Source organism: Erythrolamprus reginae, chromosome 9 (genome assembly GCF_031021105.1).
Source record: "Erythrolamprus reginae isolate rEryReg1 chromosome 9, rEryReg1.hap1, whole genome shotgun sequence".
NCBI lineage: Eukaryota > Metazoa > Chordata > Lepidosauria > Squamata > Dipsadidae > Erythrolamprus > Erythrolamprus reginae.
The window spans coordinates 57,208,686-57,225,517 of record NC_091958.1 but is presented as its reverse complement, the minus strand read 5'-3'; the positions used below and the strand labels follow the sequence as shown (position 1 = coordinate 57,225,517).

Here is a 16,832-nt window from a genome sequence, read left to right as displayed (position 1 = left end):
ACGTTATGGCAACAGTCCCTTTGCCCTGGGGAGCTTGTTTTTAGTTCTGCCCTTGGCCAAAGCATTTCACAACCCCAGAAGCATTGTTAGATGCTCCCAATGGTTGTGATCCCCAATGGCCATCACCCTCCTTTCTAAGACAATCCAGGCTCTAGGAGCAACTAGCAGTTTCAGGTAGCTTTGCTTAGAGAAGGAAGCAGAGGTGGGCTGCTAAGGTGGAAGGGTGACATGTGCTCGCCCTCCGGGGCTCTGAGGAATTCTGGGAGTTGAAGTCCACAAGTCTTAACGTTGCCAAGGTTGGAGACCCCTGATTTAGATGACCTTTCTGGCCTCTTACAACTCTATCATTCATGGCTGGCTGAGGAATTCTGGGAGTTGAAGTCCACATATCTTCAAGTTGCCATGGTTGGGAAACACCGATTTAGACTGAAAGCAACAGCCAGAAGAAGATCCTGTATTCTTCTACCAAAAATGTACAAACATTCCAGAAATGTTTCTTATTCCAGGTCTAATACCACTTCTGGAGAGGGGGAGGCACACCAGGTGGCCCCCGCCCCATCTGCTGCCTTGGAATTACCCCCCTCCAGATTTCAAAGAGACCCTGGGACCCCCTGCAGCTCTGGAATCCAACTATTTCCGGGTGGTACAAAAGGAGCAAGGGAGAGCCCCCCCCCCCCCCCAATGTCTCCTGGAGATACAGGAAGCCTCAGCTCTCCTCCCCCCCTGCCCGCCCTTCAAGTCTAAATGGCCCCCTTTTTTATGACAATTTATGGGTGGGTGGGGGGGTGAACAAAGAACTGGGCGTCCATTGCACCCATTGCTCAACTCTTCCAGGAGAGGCTTGAGCTGGAGGCCACCAATCACCAGGCTCCCCTGTGACAAAGAGGCTGCGCGTTTAAAGACCGGGTGGGGGGTCAAAAGATTTCTCCCCAAAGCTAAGCAGCAAAATGAACCCTGTCTTTCATTCGGTCACGTGAAGAAACACAGACCCTGAACAGATGCAGCCAAACTGGGCATCAGGCATCAAAGCCCAGATGCAGAAGAACACACATGGGCTCTGTCCTGACTTAGTGAGAAAATAAAATAAAATGAAAGGGCATCAACGGAACCGCACGGAGTCCTGGAAGAGTCCCGGGCATTTTCTCCCCTTCCAACTGTCTAAACATGAAGGGGGGCAGAGGGGAGAGAAAGAATGAAGGTAATATTCAGGAAGGAAGAAGGGAATCGGTGGGGTTCCTCTACAGCACAAAAAGTAGATTTCTTCATATTAGGGAAGTTTCATCATTCAGGCAACCAGGCAAAGAGACCGTGAGGAGGTTATAATAATAATAATAATAACAACAGCAGAGTTGGAAAGGACCTTGGAGGTCTTCTAGTCCAGCCCCCTGCCTAGGCAGGAAACCCTACGCAACTTCAGACAGATGGTTCTCCAACATCTGCTTGAAAAGTGTTGGGGCATTCACAACTTCTGGAGGAAACATCTGTTCCACTGATTAACGGTTCTGACTGTCAGGAAATTCCTCCTTAGTTCTAAGTTGCTTCTCTCCCTGTTTAGTTTCCACCCATTGCTTCCTGTTCTACCCTCAGGTGCTTTGGAGAATAGCTTGACTTCTTCTTCTTTGGGGCAACCCCTGAGAGATATTGGAAGGCTGCTATCCTGTCTCCCCTGTCCTTCCTTTCATTCAACTAGCCATGCCCAGTTCCTGCAACCGTTCTTCCTATGTTTTATCCTCCAGTCCCCTCATCCTCTTTGTCGCTCTTCTCTGCACTTTTTCTAGAGTCTCAACATCCTTTTTGCATCCTGACGACCAAAACTGAATGCCGTATTCCAAGTGTGGCCTTATCAAGGCCTTACAAAGTGGTATTAACCCTTCACGTGATCTTGATTCTCTCCCTCTGTTAATGCAGCCTAGAACTGTGTTGGCTTTTCTGGCAGCTGCTGCACACGGCTGGCTCCTATTTAAATTTAAAGTCCACTAGGACTCCAAGATCCCTCTCACAGTTACTCCTGTTGAGCAATGTAACACATATACTTCTCTTTAACTGTAAAGGTTCTCTTTTCAATAGGATTGTCTCACTCAAAGTTGTGTGTGTGTTTCATTTTTTTATTATTATTATTCTGCTGCTGCTTTATCCTCTAATAATTACAAGGGCTTCTGGAATGAAAGCTTAAGCAAAGAATGGGTGGATCTGATCCTAACACTGATAATGACTCTGCAACTTGACAGCTGGGAATGAGATGCTTTCAGGGGAATTTTTCTCTAGGAAATTTACAGGAAAACAGGGATTATTATCGGCCAAGGAACTTCATCAGCTTCGTGGCCATAATAATAATAATAATAATAATAAAAGTGGTCCCAGTGGTACTTGGCACGCTGGGTGCAGTACCAAAGGATCTCAGTGGACATTTGAAAACCATCGGAATTGACAAAATCTCCACCGGTCAATTGCAAAAGGCCACTTTACTGGGATCGGCAAACATAATTCGCCGCTACATCATGCAGTCCTAGGTGCTTGGGAAGCGCCCAACTGGTGATGAAATACGAAATCCAGCAGAGTGATCTCGTTTGCTGTGTTGTACTGACATCATAATAATAATAATAATAATAATAATAATAATAATAATAATAATAATATATTAGATTTGTATGCCGCCCCTCTCCGAGGACTCAGAGCAGCCCCCAACAACAATACAACAAGTACAAATCTAATATTAAAAGCAATTTAAAACCCTGATTATAAAAAAGAAAAGCAATCACACAACCTAACAGACCATACATAAAACCGTAGTAGCTAGGGGTATATTAATTTCCAAATGGCTCAGGCAGGTCCATACCCCCATCAGCCGACATGTCTTTCTGCAGCACGATGGTTTCGTCATGTGCCTTTCCACATTGCGTACTTCAAGGCGCATTACGCAATTGGGTGCTTTTGAAACAAAAGCCAGAAGAGAGAGATCTCCTGTGGAACCATCAGAGAAATCACTGAGAAGAGGAGGAGGAGGAAGAGGAGGAGGAGGAAAACAGGAAATCTGATTCATGAGGAGCAACAAGTCAACCAAGTATTTCTGAGATTAAAAGACACAAACACAAGCACATTGCTATTTAAGGAATGAAAGCAGAGAGCTGTAGATACGCGAAGGTGGCCTCGAAGGATCCCAACCCTGAAATTACACTCATATCTCCTCCTCATTGCCCAACCCGGGCTTCCTCTTAACAGGACAACAAAGAGTCAAGTAGATAATAAACACGAAGGAACCAACTGCCTGGAGATTAATGCGGTTGTGATTCCATATACTGTATCTAGATAGTGCAAGGTTGGGAGAAGCTAGATTAGAGGGAGAGGGAGGGAGGGAGAGAATAAATCCCAGAAGGACCACTGCAGACCTCACACACTGCTATGGAAACAGAGAAGAAAACCCATTTGATCCTTCTCCTGATCTTGCAAGGGGTCAAGGTGTGGGGCCATTGAGCAATTGGATTAGCAAGATTAGCTATGGGACCGTCTTCTGCCTCAGGCACCCCAGTGACCGATAGGGTCCCACAGAGTCGGCCTTCTCCAGGTCCCGTCGGCCAGACAATGTTGCCTGGAGGGGCCATGGGGAAGAGCCTTCTCCATGGTGGCCCCGGCCCTCTGGAACGAACTCCCTCCGGAGATACGTACTGCCCCGTCCCTCCTGGTCTTTGGTAAAGCTCTGAAGACCCACCTCTGCCGGCGGGAATGGGAGCCACAGATTGCCCCCGGACGATGTTGTGAATGATTGAATTGGATGAATGGGAATGACTGCATATGAGATTTTTTTTTAATTAATAATTCTTTTTTAAACAATGATTAGATTTCTCCATACATATTGTTTTCATTATGCTGTATGCTGCCCTGAGTTGCTTCGAAGAAGGGCGGCACAGAAGTTTAAATAATAAATAATAAATAAAATTCAAGCAGGTTTGGGACCAGGTTTATAACAGGCGGAATGTGCCACGGGGAAAGATTTCCCAAATGCTGAATTGCAATTTGCTCATTTTAAAACAAGGCTTGCAAAATCCAGGTGCATTTTAAAATATTCTTTTTTAAAAAAAAAATTAAACGAAAACACCTTACTGGAAACACGAGCAAAAGGATATTAACTCGGAAGGGCGTCTGAAGCGGCAGCCCCAGCTAGCAGCACAAAATGCAACCAGAGGGAACAGGAGCCCAGCTGGACGAGGTCTGGGGTTCCCCAGGGGGCAGAGGCCCCGATCCCCTGGGGAGTAAATCCTGCCCCGTCCCCCAGGGTCAGCGTGATGGAAAATAAGAACAGCGGGTCAGAAGAGATGATGCTGCCATCCCTTCATTTGCAGGGAGAAACACAGGCCTGCCTTCTGGATCAAGAGGAAGCACAAACTATAAATGCATAAAAATAAATAAATCTGGACCACTGGGAATGCTGCCAAGGTCCAGGATCCGAAGGCTGCTCAAGAGGGAAGAAGAGACTAGGGCTCAATCCTGCCAAGAATTGGGGGGAGGTCATAGGGAGGGGGCTGTTTGGGAGATTCTTCACTACTGGTCCAAGAATGGGGGGGGGGCTTTCCTGAACTCACAGCTCCTCTGCAAAGAACAAGTGGCAACTGCTGGGGGTCTGTCACAGCCAATTTAGAAACATAGAAGATTGAGGGCAGAAAAAGCCCTCCTGGCCCATCTCGTCTGCCCTTATACTATTTCCTGTATTTTTATCTTAGGATGGATCGATGTTTATCCCAGGCAGGTTTCAATTCAGTTACTGTGGATTTACCAACCACGTCTGATGGGAGTTTGTTCAAAGCATCTACTCCTCTTTCCGTCAAATAATATTTTCTCACGGTGTTTCTGATCTTTCCCCCAAGTTCATTAATCTGAGGTTAGTTGGGGGAAAGATTAGATGCCTGTGATAAACATAGATCCATCCTAATACAGGAAATAGTATAAGGGCAGACTAGAGGGACCATGAGGTCTTTTTCTGCCGTCAATCTTCTATGTTTCTATGGACTTCAACTCCCAGAATTCCCCAGCCAGCCCTGTCCCCAGGAGGTGAAGTCCACCAATCTTAAAGATGCCAAGATTGGGCCCCCTTGCCCTAAACGCTATTGTGAACCATCTGGACAATGCAAGGACCTCATCTGTGTTACCAAACCTCCAGACAATCTCTTGCTCAACTCTCTTGCATTAGGACATATTAAACTCTCCGCCTTATTGAAATAAAACAGGAAGTGTTTGCCAATCATTCCAAAGCACCCGACCCAACCTCACTGGGCTGCCAACTCTGTTTTTGTCGGAGAGATTTTAACAAACTGGCTAAAAAAAGGGGGGACAACTTTGTTAAGAGTGATCGGTGACATTATTGATTCAATTAAGGCTATAGAGCAGTAGTGGCGAACCTATTTTCCCTCGGGTGCCGAAAGCGTGTGCGCACACACTATTGTGCCTGCACAAGTGCCCAAACCCATAAGTCCATGCCTGGGGAGGGCAAAAATTGCCTCCCCTGCCCCCCCCCGAGGCCCCCTGGAGGCCAGAAACAGCCTGTTTCCCAACCTCTGGTGGGCCCAGTAGGCCCATTTTTCACCCTCCCCTGGCTCCAGAGGCTTCCCTGGAGCCTGGGAAGGGCAAAAATGCCCTCTTCATCCCCCTGGAGGCCCTCCGGAAACCAAAAATGCCCCCCAGAGCCTCTGTGCGAGCCAAAAATCAGCTAGAGCTAGGGGGTAGGGTAACGGCTCACGTGCCGACAAATATGGCTCTGCATGCCACCTGTGGCAACCGTACCATAGGTTCGCCATTAGTGAGCCAGGGTGGCACAGCAGGTAGAGTGCTGTACTGCAGGCCACTGAAGCTGACTATAGATTTGTAGGTCAGTGGTTCAAATCTCATCACCGGCTCAAGGTTGACTCAGCCTTCCATCCTTCCGAGGTGGGTCAAATGAGGACCCGGATTGTGGGGGCAATAGGCTGGCTCTGTTAAAAAGGGCTATTGCTAACATGTTGTAAGCCGCCCTGAGTCTAAGGAGAAGGGCAGCATAAAAATTGAATAAATAAATAAATAAAATCACTGCTATAGAGTGTTCAAGTATTCAGGACACAAATGTTGCCAAGCCAGCAAGCAAACACAAGCAAAGCAAACACTAAACATAGAAGAGAATGTTTGACATATTTTTGTTTACTTTCATCCTCTAAAATGCATAGTTCACGTAGCACAAAATATACTCAACTTCTGACTGGTAAGACTTGAGTCTACGGAGAGGGGCGGCATACAAATCTAATAAATTGAATTGAATTGAGTATGGTATGATCGTGAAGTATGGATTGTTTTTTAATGATAGTGGGTTTTTAATTTTAGTTTTAGCCATTAGATTTGTACTGTATTGTTATTGCTGTTCTAATAATCTAAATTATTATTATTATTGTTGTTGTTGTTATTATTATTATCTTAATTAACTATTTTATTATTATTATTATTATTATTATTATTATTATTATTATTATTATTTATTAGATATGTATGCCACCCCTCTCCAAAGACTTGGGGCGGCTCACAACAGTAATACAAAAACAATATAACAGTGAGACAAATCTAATATTAAAATAAAACATATCTAAACCCCCAACAATTTAAAAACCATACAACACATGCATACCAAACATAAAATAAAAAAGCCTGGGGGAGGTGTCTCAGTTCCCCCATGCCTGGCGATACAGGTGGGTCTTGAGTAATTTGCGAAAGGCAAGGAGGGTGGGGGCCGTTCTAATCTCTGGGGGGAGTTGATTCCAGAGGGCCGGGGCCGCCACAGAGAAGGCTCTTCCCCTGGGGCCTGCCAAACGACATTGTTTGGTCGACAAGACCCAGAGAAGGCCAACTCTGTGGGACCTTATCGGCCACTGGGATTCGTGAGGTTAATTCTAATACTCTACCTGCCTGCAACCGAACCGAAGCAGCATGGGGGATGAAAACCATGAGGTCATCTACTCAGCCGAACAGCAAAAGTTTTGTTTGCTTGTTGTCGGCTTCCTTAATGCAAGAACAAGTCCATTCTTTAATTGCCGATCCAGAGATCACAACAGCCCAGAGAAGCTATTATTGACTCTTTCAATCTCAGTAAGATCAAAAGGAGAGCAGCCCCCTGGACCAGTGAACTTCGTTACACAACCTCCAAAACACAAGTGCAACTTTAAAGAAGAACAAAATTGTAAGGAAGATCCAGGCAACAACGCTGTGTGCAATTTAACTCCACTTAAATCCCTTAAGTAAGCTGGGAACTATAATCTGGGGAGAGGGTGAATCTGTTTCCTGCACCTTTAAAGGAGTTGAAAGAGTGTCTGTCCAAACACGAAGAGCATCTTCAGGAGCCAACGTTTTCCATCCCTCCTCTTCTTCATGGTAAGGAATGCAACAAGTAGCCCTTAAGGCTGCTCCCACAGTCATAAAAGTCTCCCCCAAGCACGTAGGGAAGCGACAGAAACTCCAGGCCCTTTGGCCATGGGAATCCTTTCTGGCTACTAAAAACTGATTTTGAAAGCAAATACTTTCCGTCAGCCCTTTATTTCGGTGGCATATGGGCTTAAGACGAGTGAGTTGGGAACCTGAAATTCAGGAGCAGTGAGAAACCGGCTTAGAATTCTGTACTTTTCCACGGACACTCCTCCCGTCTTCCCAAGGGCTCAAAGCAGGCAGGGATTAGCAGGGGGCCCTTTGCAGAAGGAGAGCTGAAATCCTCTCTCCCCACCATTGGCTCTTCTTCCCTGGGGGAGCTCCGTCTTTACAGCACCCGTCGCTTGGAGAGCCAAGGGACGAAACGGTGATATACGTTTTGGGTATAGACTTTTGGATACAGAAAAGAGCAACCAAAATGATAAAGAGGACTAGAAACCAAGACATATGAAGAGAGGTTGCTGGAACTTTTAAAAAGTTTTAATTAGGATTTTAGAAATTGCTCGGTTTTTTTCCTTGACTTCTTTTTATTGCTATTGTAATTTTATATTGCTGTGAGCCGCCCTGAGTCCTTCATGTTTGGGTGGCATGGAAGTCAAATTAAATAGTAAATGAATAAATAAACTGGCCAGGGATAGCCCAGAGAAAAGAAGGGCCAGGGGAACAGGATAGCAGTATACATGTACTTGAGGGGTTGCCACAGAGAGGAGGGGGCCGCACTATTTTCCAGGGCACCAGTGGGCCAGACGAGGAGCAACGGATGGAAGCTTGACCAAGGACAGATTCAACCTGGAAATAAGGAAGAACTTCCTGACGGTCAGAGTGATCGACCAGTGGAACGGCTGGCCAGTGGAGGTTGTGAACGCCCCATCACTTGACACATTCAAAAAGAAATTGGGCTGCCATCTGGCTGGGGAGGTGTAGGGTTTCCTGCTTGAGCAGGGGGTTGGACTAGATCAGTGTTTTTCAACCAGTGTGCCGTGGCACACTAGTGTGCCGTGAGACATGGTCAGGTGTGCCGCGAAGCTCAGAGAGAAAGAAAGCAAGAGAGAGAGAAAGCAAGAGAGAAAGAAAGCAAGAGAGAGAGAGAGAAAGAAAGCAAGAGAGAAGGAAAGGGAACGAGAAAGAAAGAGAGAGAGCAAGAGAGAGAAAGAAAGCAAGAGAGAGAGAAAGCAAGAGAGAGAGAAAGAGAGAAAGAAAGCAAGAGAGAGAGAAAGCAAGAGAGAGAGAAAGAGAGAAAGAAAGCAAGAGAGAAGGAAAGAGAACGAGAAAGAAAGAGAGAGAGAGCAAGAGAGAGAAAGAAAGAGAGAGAGCAAGAGAGAGAGAGCAAGAGAGAGAAAGAAAGCAAGAGAGAGAGAGTAAGAGAGGGAGGGAAGGAGAGAGAGAGAAAGACATAGAGGGACATAGGGAGGGAAAGAGAAAGAGAGCAAAAAAGAGAGGAAGGAAGGAAGGAAGAGAAAGAAAGAGGGATGGAGAGAGAGAAAGAAAGAGGAAGGAAGGGAGAGAAAGAGGGAGGGAGAAAGAAATAAAGCGAAGGGAAGGAAGAGAGAGAGAGAATTATTTTGTCCAAACTTTTTTTAGCCTCCCTCCCCCCCCCCCCCACTCAATGTGCCCCAGGGTTTCGTAAATGTAAAAAATGTGCCGCGGCTCAAAAAAGGTTGAAAATCACTGGACTAGATGACCTGCAGGGTCCCTTTCAACTCTATTTCAATGGCAGGGCCTGGTTCATAACTTGGGAGGGAGTTGTGCTTAGCTCTCACCCAGCTAGGAAGAGAACTGACCGAGCCTGCCAGCCAATGTTTCTGCCCCAGCTGTCAATGGGCATCTCAGGTTTGGAGCACTAACTTCTCAAACTGATCTACAGAGCAGGTTCAGCCAACCCAAAAGTTCTGCTACCCTTTTGGTGACCTCGATGGGCGCATGGCTGAGCAAAGGTCCAGGGAAGCTGACAAATGCCAGCCAAGCTGTGTTTGGGGAAATGAGTGACCATTACTAATCTTCATGAGATCAGCTTCCAAAGAACCCAGGAAGAGATTGGACGCCTCTCATGCGAACACAATAGGAGGCTTCTGTGTGTGTTGGCCTCTGAGTTCACCTCCTTAAAAAAAGAAACACTCTCTTACTATGCTCAACAAGAGAGGAACCGAAATAACCGTGGCAAATAAGGAAGGGATTGCTTGATGGAGTCACCCCACAGCCCTGATGTCTGTCGCCTTGGGTAACCTATTGAAGTCACGGAGAGGCAGCCTGCCCATGCCTTCCGGGGAAGCGCCAAACCACCGCTCACAAAGTGGATTATAACAGCTTTCCCATAATTGAAGCATGGTGTTTGTATCACATTTAGGATGCAGCAAATTAAAAATAAAAAACAAAAGGTAAACGGCAAATCTCAGATTATCTCCGGGACCCAGGGGAAGAGCCTTCTCTGTGGCGGCCCCGGCCCTCTGGAACCAACTCCCCCCAGAGATTAGAATTGCCCCCACCCTCCTTGCCTTTCGCAAGCTACTTAAAACCCACCTCTGCCGTCAGGCATGGGGGAATTGAGATCCTCTTTCCCTCTAGGCCTTTACAATTCTATGCATGGTATGTATGTATGTTTGGTTTTTATATTAATGGGTTTTTAATTGTTTTTAATATTAGATTACTATTGTACACTGTTTTATTGTTGCTGTTAGCCGCTCCGAGTCTCCGGAGAGGGGCGGCATACAAATCCAATCAATCAATCAATCAATCAATCAATCAATGAAATAACAGAAAGTTAAAACAAAAATGACAATCAAGAACACAGGCAGTCTCATAAAGCAGCACCAACCTCCCAGCCCTGCCACTAAGACCCAGACTCGATCTTCGGTTCTGCAGACGTGATACAGTCGAGTATCTACAGTTTCATAGCAAACGTGATCTTGGGCCATGTTGGCTAGGGACTAAATGCCATGTACAGCACATACGTAGGGCAATGAATGTATGTCACGTGTTACTTTACTCCAGAAAGCTGCAGACAAACCAAAACACTCATTATCTACAAGTCAAGACTTGAGGATTCATGTGGTGTAGTTAGACTGGTTTATTTGATCCTTGGCAAAATGACGCTATTCTTCCCCATGAAACCTATTTGCACGGTCGGTTACGATCACAACAAATAAAAGGAATCCGAAGACATATCGCTAAATAAAATGATTGATAAATGTTTCCCGTTTCAATTCAAAGGCTACACAATCTGCCACACACTTTAGACGGCAATTTACCTCCTTCAAACTCAGTGGGGCTTAATTCTAAATTCTAGAAAGTCTGTTAATAACATGTTTGTGTAGATGTATATACACTGCTCAAAAAAAATAAAGGGAACACTTAAACAATGTAACTCCAAGTCAATCAAACTCCAGTGAAATCAAACTGTCCACTTAGGAAGCAACACTGATTGACAGTCAATTCCACCTGCTGTTGTGCACATTCAACTTTGTACAGAACAAAGGATTCAATGAGAATATTTAATTCATTCAGATCTAGGATGGGTTCTTTGAGGGTTCCCTTTATTTTTTTGAGCAGTATATATATGGTTACAGACATAGCAACCACAAACACATATTCCAATTATGTGGCAATATGTTTACCTCCCTCCAATGATAAAATACAGCTAAGCCGTATTGACAAAATGCCACAAAGATGTTTTGTAATGCATTTTAACCTACCGTAGAAGCTGCTACACCTGCCAGACAAAATAATCACCGCACATTTCCAATGCAACAACCCTGAAGTGTGTGATTTGCAGAGTCAATCCCCAAACATCACCAGCCTTTCCTACCTGCAGAGGTATTTTGACACCCTCCGTGGGGCTGTTCAGGAGAGCTACATAAATTTAATCTCATGCTTGGCTGACCATGCCTCACATATTTCAGTATAATTTCCTCCCAGGTAGGCCTCCCTGGATTCAATTTACAATTGGACATTTCTCGGTGACGTAGAGCCAGTTCATACATATTAAGACTCCCTACTTTCTTCTGTGCACATGCTCCTCTCCAAGGAAGTTATCCTAAGCGCCTGTGTTAAAGGTCAATCCCTTGATTTACTTTTTTTAAAAGGAAAAACAGGAGGGGAGGAGAATTAAGGCAGTGTTTTTCAACCAGTGTGCCGTGAGACATGGCCAGGTGTGCCGCGAAACCCGGAGAGAGAAAGAAAGCAAGAGAGACAGAGAGAAAGAGAAAGAAAGCAAGAGACAGAGAGAAAGAAAGCAAGAGAGAGAAAGAGCGAGAGAGAGAGAAAGAAAGCAAGAGAGACAGAGAAAGAGAGGGAGGGAAGAAGAGAGAAAGACATAGAGGGAGGTAGGGAGGGAGAGAGAAAGAGAGCAAAAAAAGAGAAAGAAAGGAAGAGAGAGAGAGAAAGAAAGCAAGAGAGAGAAAGAGCGAGAGAGAGAGAAAGAAAGCAAGAGAGAGAGAGAAAGAGAGGGAGGGAAGAAGAGAGAGAGAAAGACATAGAGGGAGGTAGGGAGGGAGAGAGAAAGAGAGCAAAAAAAAGAGAAAGAAAGAGGGATGGAGAGAGAAAGAAAGAAAGAGGAAGGAAGGGAGAGAAAGAAGGAGAGAGAAATAGAGCGAAAGGGAGGAAGAGAGAGAGAGAGAATTTTTTTGTCTAAACTTTTTTTAGCCATCCCCTCCCCGCCCCGCTCAATGTGCCCCAGGGTTTCGTAAATGTAAAAAATGTGCCGCGGCTCTAAAAAGGTTGAAAATCACTGAATTAAGGAAACTCCAATCCTAGCCCCATTGCAGAGTTTTCACAAGCTCTGTACCAGCATGTTGGTCCAACTTACAATCCGCCTTCTTCAACACAACACCCTCCAGAAATGAGAGGCTAACAACTTTGCAAAATTCCAGCACTATCAGCAGGAATTCTTAACTAATCTCCAAAGTTTGAGCAGGGCCAGAAGAAGCCAATTAATATTTACATGGGAGACCACAAGAAATATCAGAGCTGCAGACTAGACCAGAAATAAAACAAAATAAATCCCAGAATAGCAGAATCGGAGAAGTTAGGTAGGTCTCCAAGAAATCACTTGGAGTTGATTTATATTATATTTAAGGAAGGTTACTGTACCTATGCACCTATAACTAAAGCTTCCCCTGGAACAGTGATTTTCAACCTTTTTTGAGCCATGGCACATTTTTTACATTTACAAAATCCTGGGGCACATTGAGTTGGGGGGGGGGGGAGTTTGGACAAATTTTTTCTCTCTCTCTTCCTCCCTTCGGCTCTATTTCTCTCTCCCTCCCTCTTTCTCTCCCTTTTTTCTCTCTCTCTCCATCCCTCTTTCTCTCTTCCTTCCTTCCTCTCTTTTTTGCTCTTTCTCCTTCCTTCCCTCCCTCCCTCTCTTTCTCTCTCTCTCTCTTTCTTTCTCTCTCTCTCTCTCTTGCTTTCTTTCTCTCTCTTGTTCTCTTTCTCTCTCTTGCTTTCTTTCTTTCTCTCTCTCTTGCTTTCTTTCTCTCTCTCTTCCATTCTTTCTCTCTTGTTTTCTTTCTCTCTTTCTTTCTTTCTCTCTTTCTTTCTTTCTTTCTCTCTCTGAGCTTCACGGCACACCTGACAATGTCTCACGGCACACTGGTTGAAAAACACTGCCCTGGAAATTACCTCCTAATTGCAATCAGCTACTATTTTTTAATATTGGCATAAATGTAAATGCATCTTCTCGACTGTGCTGCTCTACAACAGGGAACAAACCCAATTTCATCACTGCAGGTGCTTATGTATTAAAATGTTAAACTCATATTTATATGATATTCAGGTATCTCCCAAACTGCCCAGACTTTTCATAAAATGTTTTTAAAATTCAATAATTTGGTAGAGAATCCAGAACATTTCCAAGGGCAAAACAAACAATTCGGAAAGAAATATGGTGATCTGCTGATGTGCACAACAGAGAATGAGAGAAAAATAGCTGGAAAACCATGGAACAGATCTCTCCTTCCTGACCATTTTGATTCCAATTAACAAGGCGGAAGGAGAACATTTATATTCCTGCTCCTAACTGTTCTGGGATTGCTGAAACAACCTGCGATGACCCAAAAGAAAGCCCACCATTTCCAGACTTCACTGCCATGAATTAAAATAACTGCTGCTCCTCATCCTAAATGAAAATAACTAAAAAGGACAGAGAAAATTAGGATCTGACCTGCATTACACATCCTACAAAATTACCTCACCTACAAAAAGATATTGATAAAATTGAACAGATCCAAAGAAGGGCAACAAAAACGGTGGAAGGTCTTAAGCATCAAACTTATCAGGAAAGACTTCATGAACTCAATCTGTATAGTTTGGAGGACAGAAGGCAAAGGGGGGATATGGTCAAAACATTTAAATATGTTAAAGGGTTAAATAAGGTTCAGGAGGGAAGTGTTTTTTAATAGGAAAGTGAACCCAAGAACAAGGGGACACAATCTGAAGTTAGTTGGGGGAAAGATCAAAAGCAACGGGAGAAAATATGATTTGACTGAAAGAGTAGTAGATGCTTGGAACAAACTTCCAGCAGACGTGGTTGGTCAATCCACAGTCACTGAATTCACCTGCCTTGCTGACATGACAGAAGGAGCCCTGGACCTTTCTACATTTCTACAAAGCCTGGGAGAAATGGTATTATTGGTTATCACACACACAAAAAAATACTTAAATATCATTAAAAAAGAAGAAAGCTAAAAGAACAATTTCACCAAACCCCAACACAAGAAGTGAAATGAAATAGTATAAGGGCAGACTAGGTGGACCAGGAGGTCTTTTTCTGCCGTCAGTCTTTCTATCCCTTCAGAAAGACTCTTTCACAAAGACGTACCCATTGCCCAACACAAAACACAGACCTTGTACGCACACATTCCAATTGCACGAATCCCCAGCTCCCCAAAACTGCACAAATTCACCCTTCCATCAAGGTGCCTGAAGTGCTCAGCCTCACGTTTCAAATCTGAGTCCAGATTCGGCGGAGAAGAGAAGGCAGAGACTCTCAGGAATCTCAGTTGTGTCACCCACACCACACCTTAGGCCATTCTCCACCCCCTGTGTGTGTTTTCCCAGATAAAGACAAACATCTCCTAGACAGGCCGAGCAGCTTCCACAACTCAACGGACCCCCTTGATTGACACTGTCACCTTTTGGAGATTCAAGAGCTCAAACACCGGCCCTTCTTGATCTTTTTGCAACCCCCCCCCCCAAAAGAAATCTTATCCTTGTGGGTCCATTTGGGGAAATTGCACAATTTTGGTCCCTTTTCCACACTGATGCTCCATCCGCTTCCAAGTGCAAGACACACCCACAAAAAAAACCACAACAATAATGGGGAAATAATCTGCTGGCAGCTTTCCGCCTAACCCTAATTCTGAGGACTTGGGGGGGATGGGGGGGTTTGGTTTTGAATGCAAGGCACCAAAGTGGCAAGAAAGACCTGGGCTGACCGGCTCCCCGTTTCCTCGCTGCCAAAAATTAAAGAATTCAAATAATAATAATAATAATTAATAATAATTTATTAGACTTGTATGCCGCCCCTCTCCAGAGACTCTGGGATGCCATCTCCTCCCTCCCAGCCCCCCTTTCCAACCGGCACAGCTGGATGAACAGCCCCCCCATCTGCACCAAGCCATGAATAGCTGGGGGGGGGGGGGACAAGGAAAGAAAGAAAAATAAAGGGGGGGGGTTGCAAAAAAAAAAGGAGGCTCAACTCCTCCTTTAGACCCTTTCATGCAAACCCATTGCAAAGGAGGAGGGGGGGTCTTTGTTGTGCAGGGAGCATCTTTAACCCAAAAAAAGGAGGGGTGGAATGGGGCGGGGAAGGGGGGTGTCACAGGGTCTAGCCAAGACCCCCTGGGCCCCTCCTTTTGCTGCCCCCCAAGACCCAAAAGCCCCTTTCCCTCCTTTGCTCCCAAATAAACACGAAATAAGACACCTCCTAACCAAAGGGGGGGGGTCACAAGGGCAGATCCTTTTGCTGCCCCCCAGGACCCAAAAACTCCTTTCTCCCCCTTCACCCCCAAATAAAGGCTCCTCACACACGGGGTGGGGGGGTCACAAGGTCCTTTTGCCGCCCCCCAGGACCCCCACCTTTCCAAAAAGACCCTTTCTCCCCCTTCAGCCCCAAAGAAACACGGAATAAGACCCCCCCTCCCACACCGACAAAAGCACGGCCTCTCCAACGTGGCCCCCCTTCCCTCCATGAGGCGGTGACTCCCCCTCCCCACCCAGAGAGACCACCACCACCACCCATGGGTGGGGTGAGGGCGACAGAAGACCCCCCCGCCCTCCCTCCTCCCGCCCGCCTTCTCCTCCCCCCCTCGCAGGCCAGAATCCCCTCAAACGGGGGGGCTGCGTCTTGGGGGAGCCAGGGAGACCCCTCCCCCCGCCCCGAGCGCCCCCCCCCGCCCCGAAAGAGCCTCCGAGGCGCCCCCCCTCCCCCGCTGGACGTCCCCCACCTGCTGCCGGCGGGCGTTGCTGGGCTCCGGGCTCCGGCGGCCGCCGCCGCCGCCTTCGACACCCGCCGCCCACACGCGCCATCCAACATGGCGGCCCCCGCCGAGGGGAGGGGGGAAGGGAGTGGGGGGAGAGAGAGAGAGAGAGACAGGAGGGGGCGCGCTCCCGCTCGGCGGCCGTGCCCACGTAGAGGGCGTGCGCGCGTCCGGGCAGAGAGAGAGAGAGAGAGAGACCCCCTCCCTCCGCGCAGGCGCCCTGGCTGCAGAGGAGTCCCGGGGAGTCGGCGCGTGCGCCTTGGCAGCCGCCTGGCATGCGGCACCGTGGAGAGCGTACCTTGACTTTTATTTATCATTTATTTATTCGATAGGGTTTTTTTATGCCGCCCTTCTCCTTAGACTCAGGGCGGCTTGCAACATGTTAGCAATGGCACTTTTCAAAAGCAGAGCCAGCCTCTTGCCCCCACAATCCGGGTCCTCATTTGACCCACCTTGAGCCGGTGGTGAGATTCGAACCGCTGACCTGCAGATCTAGCAGTCAGCTTTAGTGGCCTGCAGGACTGCACTCTACCCGCTGCGCCACCTCAATCTCCAAAGCCTTCCGCCCCCAAAGCCCCAGTCATCTCGCTGGGCTGAACCGTCCACGGGAGCCCTGGGGTGGGGGTGGGAGCAAATGTGTTGGGTGTCCAATTTTATTCACAGGTGTTAAATTTGCATCACCCCCAGGCCGACCCTATGCGCACATTCAGACGGGCCCAGTGATGGAGGCAGCATGGAAGATAAATATAGTTTTTGGGTGGGAGTAAGTTTCTTTCCAGCCCTAACCAGATGCCTTCCCAGCTCTTACCCACCTGCAGGCTCTTTCATTGTTACTCTCTGCAAAGAAGAATGTTTTCCAAGCCCTGAGTCTTTGCAGGGGGTTTTTCATTACTCTAACGTGCTCCAAATAAGTTTCTTTCCAGCCCT

The 16,832-nt window shown here is 46.6% G+C and overlaps 1 protein-coding gene across 2 annotated transcripts in view; it reads right to left on the bottom strand.

Moving 5' to 3' along the window:
- EPN2 (epsin 2) overlaps positions 1–15,977 on the bottom strand; it is a 35,580-nt gene extending 19,603 nt beyond the window's left edge. Inside the window, exon 1 of one of the 2 annotated variants that reach the window (XM_070761453.1) lies at positions 15,873–15,977. The gene's annotated coding sequence lies outside the window, so the exon portion shown is untranslated. The remainder of the gene's footprint in view (positions 1–15,872) is intronic. The other variant, XM_070761452.1, reaches the window with a different exon arrangement.
- Between the last annotated feature and the right edge of the window lie 855 nt (positions 15,978–16,832).